The following is a 20,090-nucleotide window of genomic DNA, read 5'->3' on the forward strand; positions in this document are numbered from 1 at the left end:
TCTTTAAGGAACCTTTGAGGTAAGATGAAGGGCAGCTCCCAGCCGTGGCTTTAAACATCACAGTGTCGTGACCATGTGGATGGACTCTGCCACTATAGCCGATGTAGATGTAAAAAATACACATCCAGTCTCCTACTCTGTGTCCACTCCCCTGAGCTGTTCGATTTCGGCACAAAAAACTCTTACCTTAGATCCGCCTGTAGACAGATGTAGCATTGTTAATTTAAAGCTAATACTTTGCAGTTGGTGAAGACAGACCTTCCTTACTGGGAGGATGTAAATGAGAAACTTTAGGTCACATCGGTGTCTTTTGGGTATCTGCCTTCCCCTGGGAATGACAGAGCTGAGTAGAGGTTTACTATTCTTAGAGGTATATTGGAATCCTGCTTTAAAACCACCTTACAGATAAAACCACATAAGTAATTCCGCAGACAATAGTCTTTTCCATCGTCCATGATTGAATATCCTTGAATGGAGTACAAGGTACCTTCTCCCAGAATTTGAGTCTTAATGCAAGTGGTTTTACAGTGAATTTTTAGGATATGTCTCTTCTGGCATAAAATATGCATACTATAAAAGATTTTCAATTAAGTTTTAATCTCAACTAACCAGACTCCAGTAGATATCAAGTAAAGGACAGTTGCATACAAGTTGAGTGTATTCAATGTTGCTCTTTGGATTTAAGTTAGAACCATATGTACAAATGAGTTAGATACAACCTATCCGTTTTGTCATTCCATGAAACAATATTTATTATCAGGTTCTCAAATTATGCCCAGGGTCTGTTTATTTATACGTACTGTGGATGATCTACAGAATGCTATAATGACAAATCTTTTACTTTGAGCTAATAGAACTCCACATATATAAACATAGCCCAGGTGTTTAAAAAATTTCATTTGCCAATCACTTATTTGATGTGAATTAACTATAATTCCTTTGTTGATTTGGTTTATACACTCTAAATAAACAAAACCTACATTTTTCTGTCTTCTCTTTTCTGTAGTATATAAGTAACTATCATTTGTAAAAGAGTTCGTTAGCTATGATATAGTGTTTGTACAAACCAAATTAAGGATAAAGAAAACAAACTGATAGGTGTAGGCAGAATATATACTAAGCATAGTTAATCTCAGCTCACCAATCTGTAATTCATTATCAGATGGAGATATATCTAGGGTATTGATTTCCCTAAGATGAATACATTTGCTTTCTCTATTCACGCCCATTACTTTCTTCCAGATTAATAATTTTTCACAATTGCTAATGGCAGTTGTAGGCATTTAACTTTGCTTCCACCCTCGTATGTTTGCTACTTGGCAGTGTATGTGTGCAATAGTAGATAAAAAATAATCCTAAGGCAATAAAACAGTTGCCATTTGTTACAGTACTTTGTTTACAAAAGCATCATTATGAGCACTTCAAAGCATGAAAAATTTCCACCAATTATTTTTTTTAATTAGAAATTTATGTTAGACTTTAAGACAATGCTGTTACCTAAGGGACTAAAAACTTATTTTTAAAATGAATCACCCAAAGAAAATGAACTTCTTTATTTTCTTATTTTACTGGTAAATCTGAACAATGCAAATCTGAATAATGATTCTTTTGAGGAGAATTGCAGTTAGTTTCTAATTCACATACAGTATTTTTATAGATTCATGCAATAGAGGGTTTTGTTTTGTTTTGTTTCCTGTCATACAGTTTAGCGTTGTTGTTGAGTCTGGTATGTATTCATTCTTTGGGAATATATTAAAATTATGCTTTACAGTTATTTTAAAGTTTATTTATTTGTTTTGAGAGAGAGAATGCAAGTGGAGAGGGGCAGAGACAGAGAGAGAGAGAGAGAGAGAGAGAATCCCGAGCAGGCTCCATGCTGTCAGCGCAGAGCCTGATGTGAGGCTTTATCTCACGAACCATGAGATCATGACCTGAGCCAAAATGGAGAGTCAGATCTTAACCCCTTAACCACTGATGTGCCCCTCTACAAATATTTTAAGTTAGGTAGGTCCACCCTCGTACCTTTACAGGGGAAGTTAGTGCAGAAGGATCGATTCATCCTTTTAGAGGCGTTTCTATTGTGGCATTTACCTCCAGATAAATTTCCGTAGAGTTTGAGGCTCTCAAAGTTCTCAGTGCTCACAGGCTAAGTATTGATGGCAAAATGATTTTTAACTCTAAACACAACCTCCCTTTCAAATAATATCTTACAAACTGAATTTGACCTTTGACATACATAATCTAAAATCATTCTCATTTCTTAAACTGAGGTACAATTGACATATAACATATTTGCTTCAGGGGTACAACAAATTGATTCAACAAGAGTATATATTGCAAAATAAGTCTAGTTAACAGGCACATCATAAATAGTTAACAATTTTTTTTCTTGTGATGACAACTCCTAAGATTTACTCTTAGCAGCTTTCACATGTCCTATACAGTGTTGTTAATTTACAGTCCTCATACTTTTTATTACATTCCATGGCTTACCTCTTAATTTGTACCTTTCAATCCCCTTTACTGATGTCACGCACCTCTGAAAACCACCAATCTGTTCTCTGTACTTATGAACTTGTATTTGTTCATTTTAGATTCTACATATAAGTGAGATTATATAGTATTTATCTTTCTCTGATTTATTTCACTTAGCACATTGCCTTCAAGGTTTATCCATGTTGCAAATGGCAAAATTACCTTCCTTATTATGGCTGAAAAATATTCCACTGTGTGTGCCTGTGTGTATGTATCACGCTTTGTAAAATGCATTCATCTACTGAAACTTACATTGTCTTGGCTATTATAAATAATGCCACAATGAACATAGGAGTGCAGATACCTTTTTGAGGTAGTTTTTTTTTTTTTTCTTTGGAAAATACCTGGAAGTGGAAATGATGCATGATATGCTAGTTCTACTTTTAATTTTTGAGGAGCTGCCATACTGTTTTCCATAGTGGATGAACCAACTTACATTCCCACTGACCATGCACAAGGGTTCCCTTTTCTCCAAATTCTTACCAACACTTGTTATTTATCATCTCTTTTATACTAGCCATTCGAACAGTTGTGAGGTGATACCTCATTTTGATTTTGATTTGCATTTCCCTGATGATTAACAATAGTGAGCACCTTTGCAAGTACCTATTGGCAGTCTGTATGTCTTCTTTGTAAAAATGTCTATTTGGATCATTTGCCCACCTTTTAATTGAAATGTTTGGTTATTTTTGCTCTTGAGTTGTATGAGTTCTTTCTGTATTTTGAGATTAACCTTTTATCTGATATATGACTTGCAAATATTTTCTCCCAATCGATAGGTTGCCTTTTTATTATGTTGATGATTTCCTTTGCTGTGCGTAAGTTTTGTAGTTTGATATAGTCCCACTTGTTTATTTTTGCTTTTATTGTCTTTGCTTTTGGTGTCAAATCCAAAAACATCGCTGCCAAGGCTTCTATCAAGCAGCTTACTGCTTGTGTTTTCTTCTATGAATTTTATGGTTTCAGGTCTTATGTTCAAATCTTTAATCCATTTTGAGTTGATTTCTGTCTGTGGTATAAGATAGTGGTTGAGTTTCATTATCTTGCCTGTGACTGTCCAGTTTTCCCAACACTATTTATTAAAGACATTGGCCTTCCCCATTAAATTTTCTTGGCTACTTCGTCATAAATTGATTGACCACATATGTGTTGGAGCCTATATTTTCTTCCATGGGTCCACGTGTCTGATCTTATACCAATACCATATGTTTTAAATACAGTAGATTTGTAATACACTTTGAAATTTAGGAACATGATACCTGCAGCTTTGTTCTTTTCTTTCAAGACTGGTTTGACTACACAGGGTCTTTTATGGTTCCGTGCAATTTTTAGTGTTGTTTGTTCTATTTCTGTGGAAAATGCCATTGGAATCTTAATATGGGGTGCCCTCAATCTGTGTATTGCTTCAGGACATTTTAACCATTCTAATTCTTTCCTATCCAAGAGCATGAGATAACTTTTCATCTATTTGTGTCTTTTTCAGTTTCTTTCATCAGTGTCTTATAGTTATCGGTGTACGCATCTTTCACCTTTTTGGTTAAATTTATTCTTTTTTGATTCAGTTGAAATGAGGTTTGTTTTCTTAATTTCTCTTATAGTTTAATATTAGTGTATGAAAACACAACAGGTTTTTTATATTGATTTTGTATCCTGCAACTTTACTGAATTTGTTTAACAGATTTTGGGTGGAGTCTTTTGAATTTCCTATATATAATTTCATGTCATCTGTGAATAATGACAGGGTTTTTTTTGTTTGTTTTGTTTTGTTTTTACCTTTCCACTTTGAATGTCTTTTATTTCTTTTTCTTACCTAATTGCTTTGGGACTAAGACTTCCAAAACTATGTTGAATAAAGGTGAGACTGGGCATCCTTGTCTTCTTCCTGATCTTAAAGGAAAAACTTTTAGCTTTGTTGAATATGATGTTAACTGTGCGTTTGTCATATGTGGCCTTTATCCTATTGATGTACATTCCCTCTCTACCCACTTTGTTGAGAGTTTTTATCATACATGGATGTTGGAATTTAGTCGAATGCTTTTGCTGCATCTATTGATATAATCTTACGATTTTTATTTTTCATGTTGCTCACATTGCTTGATTGGTTCATGTTGAACATTTCTTGTATTCCTGGAAAAAAATTCACATGATCATGGTGTATAAACCTCTTAATGTATGATTGAATTCAGTTTGTCAGTATTATTGAAGATTTTTGTGTTTTTATTTATCAGGTATCTTGGCCTTTAATTTTCTTTTCTTGGGGAACCCTTGTCTGGTTTTGGTGTTAGGGTAGTGCTGGCCTCATAAAATGAGTTTGGAAGTATTTTATTTTTGGAAACATATATCATCCTTATACTCTATAAACATTGCTTGGGATTTAGGAGCTTATTAGCTAATATAGCTATGTTAATAATTAACTTATATCAAGGTACCCACTGCTATCATGTGAAAATAAGCTTTAGTAGGAATATGGTCAATGTGCGATTAAAGAGTCAAATTGGATCTTGGCCTCAAAATACCCTGCTGGCTGAAGATGATATGATTTGTGAGATTGAGACTCCTTGGAATTTCCAAGACAGCTGATAAAAACATTCAGAGAACATAAGGAGGACAAATTAGTTTGCTCATTTTCAGTTCCTTTTCAATCCTGTGTTTATTTCCTGTGCTTGCAATAAAATATTCCTAATTAATAAGTACCTCAAAAAAAAAAGAATGGCAAGAAGTAACACATATGTTTGGAAAATAAATTTGGAGGGACATTGTAACAAATGAGTTCATTTTATGTTTTTGGATCCAATGACTGTCTATATTGAGTGGGGTGTTTAAAGTAGGGATTTTAGTCTATTATGAGAAGCCAGCTTAGAATCCTAGGTAGGAACCTAGATGTGCATGATGAGAACCTGAAAGAGATTGAAGACAACACAAAACAGAGGGCGGGAGCTGAAGAGACTCTCAGGATTTCCACAGGATAAGTAAGAAGGAAATAATGCTGAAACTGTAAGTAACATTCATTGAGGCAGGTGATTGAATGGGCCAGTTGAAAGGTTGTAAGAGAGAAAGCTGTAACAGAGGAAAAGTGCCAGGGCTGTTAGTTTTATTTGCTTGTGTGCTTTAGAAAGAGATGCACTGGGGCGCCTGAGTGGCTCAGTCAGTTAAGCGTCTGACTTCGCCTCAGGTCATGATCTCGCGGTCCGTGAGTTCAAGCCCCGTGTCAGGCTCTGTGCTGACAGCTCAGAGCCTGGAGCCTGTTTCAGATTCTGTGTCTCCCTCTCTCTCTGACCCTCCCTCATTCATACTGTCTCTCCCTGTCTCAAAAATAACATAAATGTTAAAAAAATATATGTATTAGAAAGAGATGCACTTTTTCCCCCCCAGAAAATATTATGGGAGGAAAGTTTGAGACCTTTTTTATTCTTCATCTCTCAAATTATACAAATTATATACAGTCAAGTAACTATATTTAAGCTATATGCCATGTTGAGGATCCAAAATACTTTAATTCATGAATTCATTCTGTTAGTAGTATGGAGTTGTGCAAGGTGCTGGTTATCTAATGAAGAAAAAAATTTTCCTAAGCTCAAGGAGCTCTTCCCTTTGGTGAAGAAGGGCATTACACATGTTATCATAGCAATAAATGTATAATTTTGTGCTGAGTCCATCACAACTAATGAGAGTAAAACAGTTCTTAAAAGTGTGTAATAAAGAGCTTGAGGGTGTCAAGGAAACCTTCCATGGGGTGGTGACATCTATACTGGGATTTGAAGGATTCACAGAAATTACACAGAGAGATGTCAGGGCATGTGCTAAAATCCTGTAGCAGGAGAGAGAATGGTATCTTACAGAGAGCTAGGGGGAGAGTGCTACGTGCAAAATGTAGCATCTAGGAGATGGAGGTGTGAACCACATCACAGAACGTAGTCAGCAGTGGAAAGGTATTCAGAATGTAAAGCAAACTTAGTTCAGGAATGGAGATGAGGCATGAAAAGCTTTGTCAAAGCTCATTAAAATGAAGAATTTTAGTAGGAGACCACATTTGAATGTATCATTTTCTCCTTTTGACATTTTAGTTAACAAAATTTGTTTTTATTTTTATTTATTTATTTATTTTTCACAATAAGTTTGGTAAAAGTTCCTGGCATCTGTTAATCCTCTTGCTGAAATTTTGTGTCAACAGGGTCCACGAAGAGACCTTCACTTACCAGTAGGGTTTCTACTCTGTTTTGTTACCACCACACAAGGGCCATGGCTCTCCTTTTTGTGGTCAAAGGGATCAGATTTGAAAGCCCCTTTGTGCACCCACCCATTTGCAGCAATATAAGGATCTAAGGCCAAGTCCCTGTTCAGTATCAAAGGTATAACAGTACTGACGAGGGCAGGAAGGAGATTCACTTGTAGGGTCCTATTTCTTAAAACTTCAAGAAAGTCACAAGCCACTGCTGTTGCACGCATTGTGAGAAGACAAGACAAGATGGCTGAGCTAGTTCCTCTCTGGTGAGAGTTGCTGATGTCCTGGCCATGATTATAATCAGGGAAAATTGGAAACGTTCATAGAAAGGCAAACTATCAGTGAAATGAGAAGTTAGGAAGGAAGCACTCTGGGCTTAATGAAGGAGAGATTGCAGCTCTGTGGGTGAGGAGAGAAGTGTATGATTCTTGGAGAAAGTTGTGATTGAGCTATGTCCTGAAAGATGGTAGTACTCGAAAACTGAAAGTGGTGTCAGAAGGGAAGAACACATCAGGTAAACAGAAAATTGTAAACACAGGCAAAAGAAAATACTGACTGTATGTAAAACTAAAAAAAAATTACTTTTGACTAAAATTGGAATTATATGTATTTTAAGGGGAGGAGTTTGATGCCAAAGTACATGCTGTGAACAAAAGGCTATTGATAGTGCTCTCTGGTAGAAGACTTCTGGAAAATACTTCTGAATATATATTTCCCCATTGAGTGACACAGCATTCCTCTTTTCTTAGATGATATTGGAAGGGATTTGTCACCTTCGCTTAGGTCACTGTCAGCTCCTCTGAAAATACATTTTAATTTGTAAATGTGTCCATTGGAAATGGGTGAGTCCTCTCTTTTGGGTGTAGTTAAAGCAGTGATATTAAATGCATTCAACCAAGAGAGAGACTACAGTGAACTGAGGGCAAAGAGGAAGAGCAGACTCAAGAAACAGGAAATTTAGGGGCACCTGGGTGGCTCAGTAGGTTAAGCATTGACTCAGGTCATGATCTCATGGGTTTGTGGGTTACAGCCCTGCATCAGGCTCTGTGCTGACAGTGCAGAACCTGCTTGAGATTCTCTCTCTCCATGCCCCTTGCTGACTTGTGCTGTCTGTGACTCTCTCCAAACAAATAAATAAATAAACTTTAAACAAAAAATGTAAAAAAAAGGACACAGGGAATTTAGGTGGAAAAGGGAATCCACAACAGCCCATGTAGAGTAACCATATGGAGGCTGTTGAAGAAATGTTGTCATGCCTGATAAAATTTCCAAGGGAGCAGGGCCCACATTTCCCCCACGATTGGATTCTCTAACAGTGAATAATACTTACACTTACCATTAAAAAAATCATTAAATATGTATGCAATGATTCCAGGCAAAAACAAACTCAGTAAAAATTTTTGAAATATCTATTTTAAAAACAACATGCTAAAGAGTATGTATGTTACATAGAATATATAGAAAGTCACCAATTAATCTGAGCAAGAAGTTTCCCTAAAGAGACCCACTGTGTTGGAGTAGATTGGACTTGGTTTTTGGAGCCAGTCAGACTTGGGTTTGACGTTGTATCTGTACTTTTGAAATTAGAAAATAAACAGAGCAATGTAATATGTGTAAAGCACTTCCATATCCTCGGTGAGCAACACTTTTGAAGAATTGTGATATCATTTTATTTTTGTAATTCATCTTTATTCCATAACAATCCACAATTAGAATCTTGATCATTATTTGTTGAAGAGAGAACAGACTTGTGAAGATCCATTTTATTCCCTAAACATTAGAACTAGCTGGTAATTCATCTAAGCATCATCTCCTTCTTTTTTCCCATCATGGGCTTTATTTGAATTTTTTTTAAACAAAATTAAAGGTTTAATTAGGGATTTATGTGTGTGTGTGTGTGTGTGTGTGTGTGTGTGTGTGTGTGTTTTAGTTTTTCTCATCATGTGGCCTTAGATGCATGAGAGTATCTAAAAGTACATTTGAAAGCATTCATTGTAGTTATTTTTGTATCTTTGCTTCTCTGAGCCTTGTTTATAAATCTTTAAGAACAACTGACAAATGAAATTTATGTAAAAATGCAAATTAAAAAGGGCAATGAAACACATTTTTTGCAATATTGCTGTATTTTGTGAAATTCTGTTTCATAATTAAAAATATGTCTGTGTGTGAACATAAAATGGAAGATTTACTATAACATTTACCTTCTGCTTATTTCCATTTTTTTATGCTAATGGCCATGCACTATGTGCTTTTTACATTCCTTAAAAGAGACAAATTATTCAGATTTATTTTTCTATTGAGAACTCTACTCTAAGGATACAACATTCATATTAAAAAGGTTTTATCTTTTCTCATTCTACAGAATTGATATTCAGCAATTTCTTCTTCTTTGACCCATTATTTGTTAGTAATAAATACTAAATATCAAGATTTTAATGATTATACATACATCTTTTATCTAACTTTACAGGGCAACTGAATGATGCAATTGATTTTTAAATTATACATGAGATACAATGTTGTGATGTCACATTTCCATTTCCATTAGTTTTTACATTGGAGATCATGATTACTTCTCTTCTGGGTTACAGTTTGTTTTAGGCCTTAGTGACTATATTAGGGTTCTCCAGAGACATAGAAACAGGATGGGTGTGTGTGTGTGTGTCTGTCCCCTCAGGAAAAAAAAGAGAAAAGGATTGATTGATTGATTGATTGATTGATTTTAAGGAATTGGCTCATGTGATTGCAGAGGCTTGGTAAATCCAAAATCTGGCAGGCTGGAGACCAAAGATGAGTTACAGTGTGAGTCCAAAAGTTGTCTGCTGGCATAATTCCTTCTTAGTTGTGGGGAGATCTGTTTTGTTTCAGAGGCTTCTAGCTGATTGGCTGAAGACAGTCCACATTATGAAGGGTAACCGGCTTTATCAAAGTCCACGGATTTAAATGTTAATCTCATGAAAAAATTCTTCACAGAAACATCCAGAATTGTGTGACCAAATATCAGAACACCATGGCTCGCTCACACTGACCCATAAAGTTGCCTGTCACAGTGACTGTCTTGCCCCTCAGTGCACCGTATCTCTCACGTAGCGTTCACACGTTTTAATTATAAGGCCGTTGGCCTTTTTTGCTTCCGAGATATTTGCAGAATATTTTCCCCTGAAAGATTCTTAAAGTTATTACTATTAATAACTGCTACCATTCTATGTTACCTTCTACAATTACTACTGTTGCTACTGTTGATTCCCACTTGGTAACTACGTTCTATGTGGTTTGCAGTGAAAGATGGGTTTTGCTTGCATATTTTATCTCTAATCCTCACCACAAAACAAGAAGGGGGTAGAAATATTCATTTTGCAACTGAGGGAGCTGAGAGTCAGTAGGGTGAAGGGACCTGTCCAAGGCCTTACAATTGTGAAGTAGTCAAGCCCGGATTGGGCCTCATATTCTTTGTCTTTCCTGATGCCCCACCATCTGCCTTAATTAATCAAAGACATGATTGTCTTGTACATTATAGCCCAGTTATTCAGTAGCTAGGACTCCACAGTGACAAGAAGGCTTTTCAATTAGAGGAAGAGCCATTAAGTAAGATACATGGACAGATATTTTAACTAAAAGGCCCTTTTCATAGATTACTGTGAGAGTTTATGTAATATTTCCTGGAGTTTTTTTTAAAAAGTAGCCCTTTATTTTGCCTTATTTCAGAGTAATCTTGACTAGAGAGAGGAATGAATATATTCGTCGTTGCCTTTCACCTCTGTCTCACCTTCCATGAATGAATTAGGGACGATGTTGGAGAGATTCAGATTTGAATTACTTGGTAAAGACTGTCAAGATTCAAGCTGAGAAATTTGGACGGGTTTCATCAGAAACAGATACTGCTACAGATTTGAAGGAAGAGATGTTAGAGCCAAATGGAACAAGAATCTTCTATCATGCCATGATGGTACTCCTCACGTACCTGGGACAATCTCTTAGGACTTCTTACATTATAATTCGTGAAGATGTCCCAACAGTGTTTTATGTCACGATGTTTATACCCAGGCACTTTTTCCCTGTCATACATATTAAGTATTCCATTGGAACCAGGAGTGATATCCTTCTGTAACAGTTGCATTCGCTTTGGACAATAGTATTACCTTTTGAGATCACAATTTAGAATACCCTGAATAATATGTCAGTCACTATTGGCAGTGATAGATAAGGAACAGAACTCAGAACAAGAACTCTGTCTTGCCTGTAGCCAAAACCATCGCAGTAGGGGCTGAAGTAAAGCTACCTTTGCATTTTAAAGCTCTGCACGCTCAGAAACTTAGTGTTTTGAGTGTACCGGAGGCTGACATCCGACAGTCTTTCGTTCTGACCCATTCTGGTTCCTTTTTATTTGTTATTATGCTTAACAATTTTGCAGCATCTTAGAGATTTCAGAAATAATTCTGTGTCCTCCACAAGACAGTCACATTTTCATGAACTTCATATAGCGTTTTTGATTTGTTTTGTTTTTGTTTTTAAAATGTAAAGACCTGTTTGGGTTGCAAGAACTATTGACTTGATTTTGACACGACCATGATGATCCATTTGGTTCTATCCCACATCAAAGTGCAGTTAGCTTTCTTTAAGTGCATTCTTATTTTTCAATGTATTGCAGTCACTTTGTGTGGTTGTTTTTCTTTAAGCCTGTATGCCACAAAAATATTAAATTAGGCTTCTTTAACTTTTCTTTAAAGCATTTATAAAAGTTATACACCCATTCTCATTGGGGAAATGTGATTAACACACACACACGCACACACACATACACACAGTTTCAAGTCGGAAACATATTTTGGAGGCTTGACTCAAGGTCCACCTAGTTGTGGGTTCACTGTGGTAAGCTACTTAATATTTTGAGTCTCGGTTATGTTCGCAGCATTTCTGTAGCATGTAGTGGAAACAAAATGGAATTTCTGTTATTATTATTATTATTATTATTATTATTATTATTGTTTCTTTCAAGTAGGCAACTCCGTCTCTGAGAGATTATAGCAAATCAGAGTAGTATAAAACTACCTGCCTCCCGGGACGCCTGGGTGGCTCGGTTCGTTAAGCGTCCAACTCTTCACTTCAGCTCAGGTCATGATCTCATGGTTCATGAGATGGAGCCCAGAGCCAGGCTCTGTCAGTGCAGGGCCTGCCTGGGATTCTCTCTCCCTCTCTCCCTGCTCCTCTGCTGCTCCTGTGTGTATGGGCATGTTCTCTCTTTCTCTGAAAATAAATAAATACACTTTACAAAACAAAACAAAAATCCTGCCTACCTTCCAGGATCATAGTATCATGCAAAGCATTCACTCTGGCCTCCTTAACTTAAAAGCCATGTGCTTGAATTCGGAAGTGTAAGGAGATTTGCTCACACTCTGAGAAAGGACCCTTGTTCTTGTGAGGTGGCTTGTGGCTCAGTGGCACTGAACTGATCTCTGCTACTCTTTTTTTTTTTTTTTTTTTTTTTTTAATTTTTTTTTTTTTAACGTTTTTATTTTTATTTTTGAGACAGAGAGAGACAGAGCATGAACGGGGGAGGGGCAGAGAGAGAGGGAGACACAGAATTGGAAGCAGGCTCCAGGCTCTGGGCCATCAGCCCAGAGCCCGACGCGGGGCTCGAACTCACAGACCGCGAGATCGTGACCTGAGCCGAAGTCGGACGCTCAACCGACTGAGCCACCCAGGCGCCCCTGATCTCTGCTACTCTTACTAAATAGTGATGCCAACTCTTAGGCTTAGATTCTTACAGAAAATTTTGGTATATATTGGTAGAAAAACTAAGGGCATGCAGGAAATGCTGAATCTGTGCAGGACCCATTCTAAGTGCTCTATATGTTTGTTCTGACTTAATTCCCATAGAGATTAGAAGCGTAGGAGGAAGTTTTACCTCTGTATTCTGAGGATGAAGAAGCTCAGAGTGTTAGAGATGATTTTGTCTACATTGGTTTTTGTTTGTTTGGTTGGTTGGTTGGTTGTTATTTTTTTTTAATTTATTTGTTTAATTTACATCCAGGTTAGTTAGCATATAGCGCAACAGTGATTTCAGGAGTAGATTCCTTAATGCCCCTTACCCATTTAGACCATCTCTCCTCCCACTAGTCCTCCAGCAACACGCTGTTTGTTTTCTATATTTAAGACTCTTATGTTTTGTCCCCTTCTCTGTGTTTATATTATTTTTGCTTCCCTTCCCTTGTGTTCATCTGTTTTGAATCTTAAATTCCTCATATGAGTGAAGTAATATGACATTTGCACTAATTTCACTTAGCATAATAGCCTCCAGTTCCATCCATGTGGTTGCAAATGGCAAGATTTCATTCTTTTTGGTTGCCAAGTAATGCTCCATTGTATCCGCGCGAGCACACACACACACACACACACACACACACACACACACCACATCTTTATCCATTCATCCATCATTGGACATTTGGGCTCTTTCCCTACTTTGGCTATTGTAGATAGTGCTGCTTTAAACACTTGGGTGCACGTGCCCCTTCAAAATAGCACACCTGTATCCCTTAGATAAATACCTAGTAGTCCAATTGCTGGGTTGTAGGGTAGTTCTGTTTTCAATTTTTTGAGGAACCTCCATACTGCTTTCCAGAGTGTCTGCACCAGTTTGTTTTCCCACCAGCAGCGCAAAAGAGATCCTCTTTCTCCACATCCTTGCCAACAACTTTGTTGCCTGAGTTGTTAATGTTAGCCATTATGACGGGTGTGAGGTGGTATCTCATTGTGGTTTTGATTTGTATTTCCCTGATGATGAGTGTTGTTGAGCATTTTTCATGTGTCAGTTGACCATCCGGATGTCTTCTGTGGAGAAGTGTCTATTCATGTTTTTTTGCCCATTTCCTCACTGGATTATTTGTTTTTTGGGTGTTGAGTTTGGTAAGTTCTTTCTATATTTTGGATACTAGCCCTTTATCTGACATGTTATTTGCAAACATCTTCTCCCATTCCATCGGTTGTTTTTTAGTTTAGCTAATTGTTTCCTTCACTGTGCAGAAGCTTTTTATTTTGATGAGGTCCCAGTAGTTCATTTTTGCTTTTGTTTCCCTTGCCTCCAGAGATGGGTTGAGTAACAAGTTTCTGCAGCTGAGGTCAAAGAGGTTTTTGCCTACTTTCTCCTCAAGGATTTTGATGGCTTCCTGTCTTACATTTAGGTCTTTCATCCATTTTGAGTTTATTTTTTGTGTATGGTGTAAGAAAGTGTTCCAGGTTCATTTTCCTTCATGTCACTATCCAGTTTTCCCAGCACCACTTGCTGAAGAGACTGTCTTTGTTCCATTGGATATTCTTTCCTGCTTTGTCAAAGATTAGTTAGCCATACGTTTGTGGGTCCATTTCTGGGTTCTCTTTTCTGTTCCACTGATTTGAATGTCTATTTTTGTGTTGGTAGCATACTGTGTTGGTGATTCCACCTTTGTAATACAGCTTGAAGTCTGGGAGTGTGATGCCTCCCGCTTCAGTTTTCTTTATCAAGATTGTGTTGGCTATCCTAGGTCTTTTCTGGCTCCATAAAGATTTTAGAATTGCTTGTTCTGGCTCTGTGAAGAATGCTGGTGCTATTTTGATAGGGATTGCACTGAATATGTAGATTGCTTTGGATAGTATCGACATTTTGACAATATTTGTTCTTCCAATCCAGGAGCATGGAATATTTTTCCATTTTGTTTTTTTGTATGCCTCCTTCAATTTCTTTCATAAGCTTTCTATAGTTTTCAGTGTATAGATTTTTCACCTCTTTGGTTATTTTTATTCCTAGGTGTTTTATGGGTTTTGGTGCAATTGTAAATGGGATTGATTCCTTGATTTCTCTTTCTATTGCTTCATATTGGTTTATAGGAATGCAACTGATTTCTGTGCATTGATTTTATATCCTGCAACTTTACTGAATACATGGATCAGTTATAGCAGTTTTTTGGTGGAATCTTTTGGATTTTCCATATAGAATATCATGTCATCTGCGAAGAGTGAAAGGTTGACTTCCTCCTGGCTGATTTGGATGGCTTTTATTTCTTCATGTTGTCTGATTGCTGATGCTAAGACTTCCAAAACTATGTTGAATGACAATGGTGAGAGTGGACATCCCTGTCTTGTCCCTGACCTTAGGGGGAAAGCTCTCAGTTTTTCCCCATTGAGGATGATATTGGTAGTGGGTCTTTCACATATGGCTCTTATGATCTTGAGGTATGCTCCTTCTATCCCTACTTTCTTGAGGGTTTATATCAGGAAAGGATGCTGCATTTTGTCAAATGCCTTTTCTGCATCTATTGAGTGGATCATGTGGTTCTTGTCCTTTCTTTTATTGATGTGATGTATCACATTGATTGTTTTGCAGATATTGAACCATCCCTGCATCCCAAGTATAAATCCCACTTGGTCATGCTGAATAATTATTTTAACATATTGTTGATCTGGCTGGCTAGTATCTTGTTGAGGATTTTTGCACCCATGTTCATTAGGGAAATAGGTCTATAGTTCTCCTTTTTAGTGTGGTATTTGTCTGGTTTTGGAATCAGAGTAATGCTGGCTTCATAGAAAGAGTTTGGAAGTTTTCCTTCCATTTCTATTTTTTTGCAACAGCTTCAGGAGAATAGGTGTTAACTCTGCCTTAAAAGTTTGGTAGAATTCCCCTGGAAAGCCATCCCTCCCTGGACTCTTGTTTTTCGGGAGATTTTTGATTACTAATTCGATTTCTTTGAAGGTTATGGCTCTGTTCAAATTTTTTGTTTCTTCCTGTTTCAGTTTTGGTAGTTTATATGTTTCTAGGAATTTGTTAATTTTTTCCAGGTTGCCCATTTAATGGCGTATGATCGCTCATATTATTCTCTTATTATCGTTTGTATTTCTGCAGTGTTGGTTGTGATCTCTCTTCTTTCATTCTTGATTGTATTTATTTGGGTCCTTTCCCTTTTATTTTTGATCAAACTGGCTAAGGGTTTATCAATTTTGCTAATTCTTTCAGAGAACGAGCTCCTGATTTCATTGATCTGTTCTGCTGGTTTGCGTGTGTGTGTGTGTGTGTGTGTGTGTGTGTGTGTGTGTATTTGTTTGTTTTGTTTTGTTCATTTCGATAGCATTGATTTCTGTTCTAATCTTTATTATTTCCTATCTTCTGCTGGTTTGGGTTTTATTTGCTGTTCTTTTTCCAGGTCTTTGAGGTGTAAGGTAAAGTTGTGTATCTGAGAACTTTCTTGCTTCTTTAGGAAGGCCTGGATTGCTATATACTTCCCTTTTATGACTTTCTCTGCTGCATCCCAGAGGTTTTGGACTGTGGTGTTATCATTTTTGTTGGCTTCCATGTACTTTTTAATTTCCTCTTTAATTTCTTGGTTAGTCATTCATTCTTTAGTAGGATGTTCTTTAGTCTCCGAGTATTTGTTATCTTTCCAATTTTTTTCTTGTGGTTGATTTCGAGGTTCATAGCATTGTGATCTGAAAATATGCATGGTAAGATCTCAATCTCTTTGTACTTGTTGAGGGCTGATTTGTGTCCCACTATGTGATCTATTTTGGAGAATAGTTCCATGTGCACTCGAGATGAATGTGTATTCTGCTGCTTTAGGATGAAATGTTCTTGAATATATCTGTTAAGTCCATCAGGTCCAGTGTGTCATTCAGAGCCATTGTTTCCTTGTTGATTTTCTGTTTGATCGTCTGTCAACTGTTGTAAGTGGGGTATTAAAATCCCCTACTATTATGGTATTATTATCAATGAGTTTCTTTATGTTTGTGATTGACCGATTTATATATTTAGGTGCTCTCGTGTTTGGAGCATAAATGTTTACAATTGTTAGGTCTTCTTGGTGGATAGACCCCTTAATTATGATATAATGACCTTCTTCATTTCTTGTTACAGTCTTTATTTTAAAATATGGATTGTCTGATATAAGTATGGCTACTTCAGCTTTCTTTTGTTGACCATTAACATGATAAATGGTTCTCCATCCTCTTATTTTCAATATGAAGGTGTCTCTAGGTCTGAAATGGGTCTCTTGTAAACAGCATATAGATGAATCTTATTTTCTTATCCATTCTGTTACCCTGCGTCTTTTGATTAGAGAATTTAGTCCACTGATATTTAAAGTGAGTGCTGAAAGATAGGAGTTTATTGCCATTATGTTGCCTGTAGAGGTGGACTTTCTGGTGGTATTCTCTGGTCCTTTCTAGTCTTTGTTGCTTTTAGTCTTTTTTTCCCGTCTGTTTTCTCCCCTCAGAGAGTCCCCCTTAAAATTTCTTTCAGGTCTGGTTTAGTGGTCACAAACTCCTTCAATTTTTGTTTTTCTGGGAAATTTTTCCTCTCTCCTTCTATTTTGAATGGCAGTCTTTCTGGATAAAGTATTATTGGCTGCATATTTTTCCAATTCAGCACATTCACTATATCCTCCACTCCTTTCTGGCTTCCCAAGTTTCATTGGACAGGTTTTCTGCAAACCTGATCTGTCTTCCTTTGTAGGTTAAGGACTTTTTTCCCTTGGTGCTTTCATGATTCTTTCCTTGCCTGAGTATTTTGTGAATTTAACTCTGATATGCCCTGTTGATGGTCAGTTTTTGTTAAATCTAATGAGAGTCCTCTGTGCTTCCTGGATTTTGATGTCTGTGTTTCTCCCCAGGTTAGGAAAATTTTCCACTATGTATACGTTTTCTACCCCTTTTTCTCTCTTTTCGTCTTCTGGGACTCCTATGATTCTAATGTTGTTCCTTTTTAATGAGTCTCTGGGTCCTCTATTTTTTATTTCATGCTCTTTTGCCTTAGTCTCCTTTTTTTTTTTCTCTAGTTCTCTAGTTTTTATTTCCTGCTTTTTTGCCTTAGTCTTCTTTTTTTTTTTTTTTTTTCTGCTTCGTTATTCTCCATAAGTTTGTCCTCTATATTGATGATTCACTGCTCTGCCCCACCCATCCTTGCTGCCGTGGCACCCATTCAAGACTACAGCTCAGCTACAGCATTTTTTATTTCGTCCTGACTAGCTTTTACTTCTTTTAAATCTGCAGAATGGGATTCCAATCTATTATCAACCCCAGCTAGTATTCTTATTATCATGATTCTAAATTTTGGTTCAGACATCTCGCTTGTATCTGTGTTAAGTCCCTGGCTGTCATTTCTTCCTGTTCTTTCTTTTGGGGTGAATTCCTTCATTTCATCATTTTGAAGGAAGAGAAGGAATTAATAAAGCAAAAATAATAATAATGATAATAATATTAAATTAAATTAAGTTTAAAAATTAAAAAATAATATAAAGAAATCAGATAAGACTGCTAGATCCTATGTGTGTTTAGGTCTGGTTGTTGAAAGAAACTTGATAGATTAGAGAAAAAAAGGAAAGAAAAAAAAGGAAAAAAAGGAAAATTTTGAAAATTTGAAAAAAATGAATACAATAAAATAGAATAAAATGATTAAAGTAAAATAGAATTTAAAAATTTATTAAAAAAGTAAAAATATATATAGTAGAAAAATCTTTTTAATAAAAATGGAAAATAAAAATATTTTTTATATTTCTGTATTCAAGAATAAGAAAAGAAAAAAAAAATATTGAATACAAGGACCAGTGAACAGAAGGAAGTATGATTGAAATTACATCTGGTTTCCCGTAGAAGTCAAGCTATGAAGCACTTCATAGTCAGTAAACTAAGCACACAGACTTGTGTTTGTCGAGAGCGCTATTGGCCCAGTTGGGTGAGGGTTAGTGTAACGGCTCCGTTCTCCAGTAGGTGGCGCTGCTTAGCTTACTGGGGTAGAGTGCTGTGACGCCTCTAGGCGTGTATACGCACGCACAGGAGTGGTGAAAATGGCATCATCCAGATCCCCGGTCTCTAGTATGGAAACTCTGCTCTGCGCAACCTGCGATCGTGCACCCCTCCTTTGTCTCCAGCTTCCTTCCGCTCCCCACTTTTACACTGTCTATGACCAAGCTGTCAGGCTGCCGGACGGCACCGCCCTCCTGAGTTGTATGTCAGATGCGTCTGTGTTTCCCGACCCCTCACTTCTGAGGGACTGCGGCTTTGACCCGTTCTGCCCCTTTGCAGGAGGGTCTCACCGAGCAATGGCCAGGTGCAGCCACACCCAGGAACATTCGCAGGACCGTACTGCTGCTGATGCCCAGGGACGCTGGCTGGGTGCCAGCTCGCCCCAGAAAAAGTTCCTGTGGCAGCAGCCTTTCAGAGAGCACGGAAAATCACAACACACATCTGGTGCCAGGCTTCCCCCTTAACGACCTTGTTCTGGCACCAGCGAATGTGGCCGTTCTCCGGGGTCTGCTGGGACCTCTGGGGTCGGCTGGGGTGGCCGCACGGACTTTACCAGATGTCCTCCCAGCAGGGGAACCGCCTCTCCCGAATGGCCCGGAGACCCCCAGACTTCACCGTGCTCCTGGGGATTCACCCTTCCCACCAAAGCACCGCCAGGTATCAGCTGCAGAGTTTCAGACTCTGCGCTCCCCCTGTTTTTAGAGTCTCAGTGGAATTTAAAGCCTCTCCTTTCTCCTTTCTCCCTGTTTGGTTCAGTCCCTGTGGCCATTTCCACTTTCCCACTTTCTCTCCAGCTGCTTTTGGCATGGGGGCAGGGGGTGCTTTTCCCGTATTCTACCGCCCTTCCCCCGTCTCTGTCCGGCCCTCTCTCTGCAAGTAAACACAGCTCCTTGCCCTCGGCGGCTTCTCTCCCCCCCATTTCTCCTCTCCGCACTGCGTACCTGCTGAGTTCTGTGGTGCAGGTTGTGCAGATTGTTGTGTTAATCCTCCAATCAGTTTTCTAGGTGTGCAGGATGGTTTAGTGTGGATCTGGCTGTATTTCAGGGATGAAAGATGCAAAAAAAAAAATTCGGTTCTCTTCCGCCATCTTGGCCTCTCCTCCAAACCTTTTGATCTTGTCTACCTTTTTTTTTTTTAATGATGATTTATTTTTGAGAGACCGAGAGGGAGATAGCACAAGCAGGGGAGGGGCAGAGAGACAGAGGAGGACACAGAATCCGAGGCAGGCTCCAGGCTCCAAGCTGTTAGCACAGAGCCAGACGTAGGGCTCAAACTCACAGGCTATGAGATGCATGACCTGAGCTGAGGTCAGAGGCTTAACCGACTGATCCGCCCAGGCACCCCTCAATCTCGTCTACGTTTGTAAAGGTGGGAAGTAGCTGAACCGTCCTTTCAAATCTGAGTCACATTCTAGAGTCCCTGTAATTAGTATCTGACCATCCTCCCTCCTTGCTGAGTGATGATGATTCTCATCAAATGTCTTAGGCAACTGGCACCTCATTTGTTTCTATTTTAGACATTGTAAAATTATCTCAATATAGTGTCCTTAATAGGTATTGAGTTTGTG

This window comes from Panthera leo, chromosome B1 (genome assembly GCF_018350215.1).
Source record: "Panthera leo isolate Ple1 chromosome B1, P.leo_Ple1_pat1.1, whole genome shotgun sequence".
NCBI classification, from domain to species: Eukaryota; Metazoa; Chordata; class Mammalia; order Carnivora; family Felidae; genus Panthera; species Panthera leo.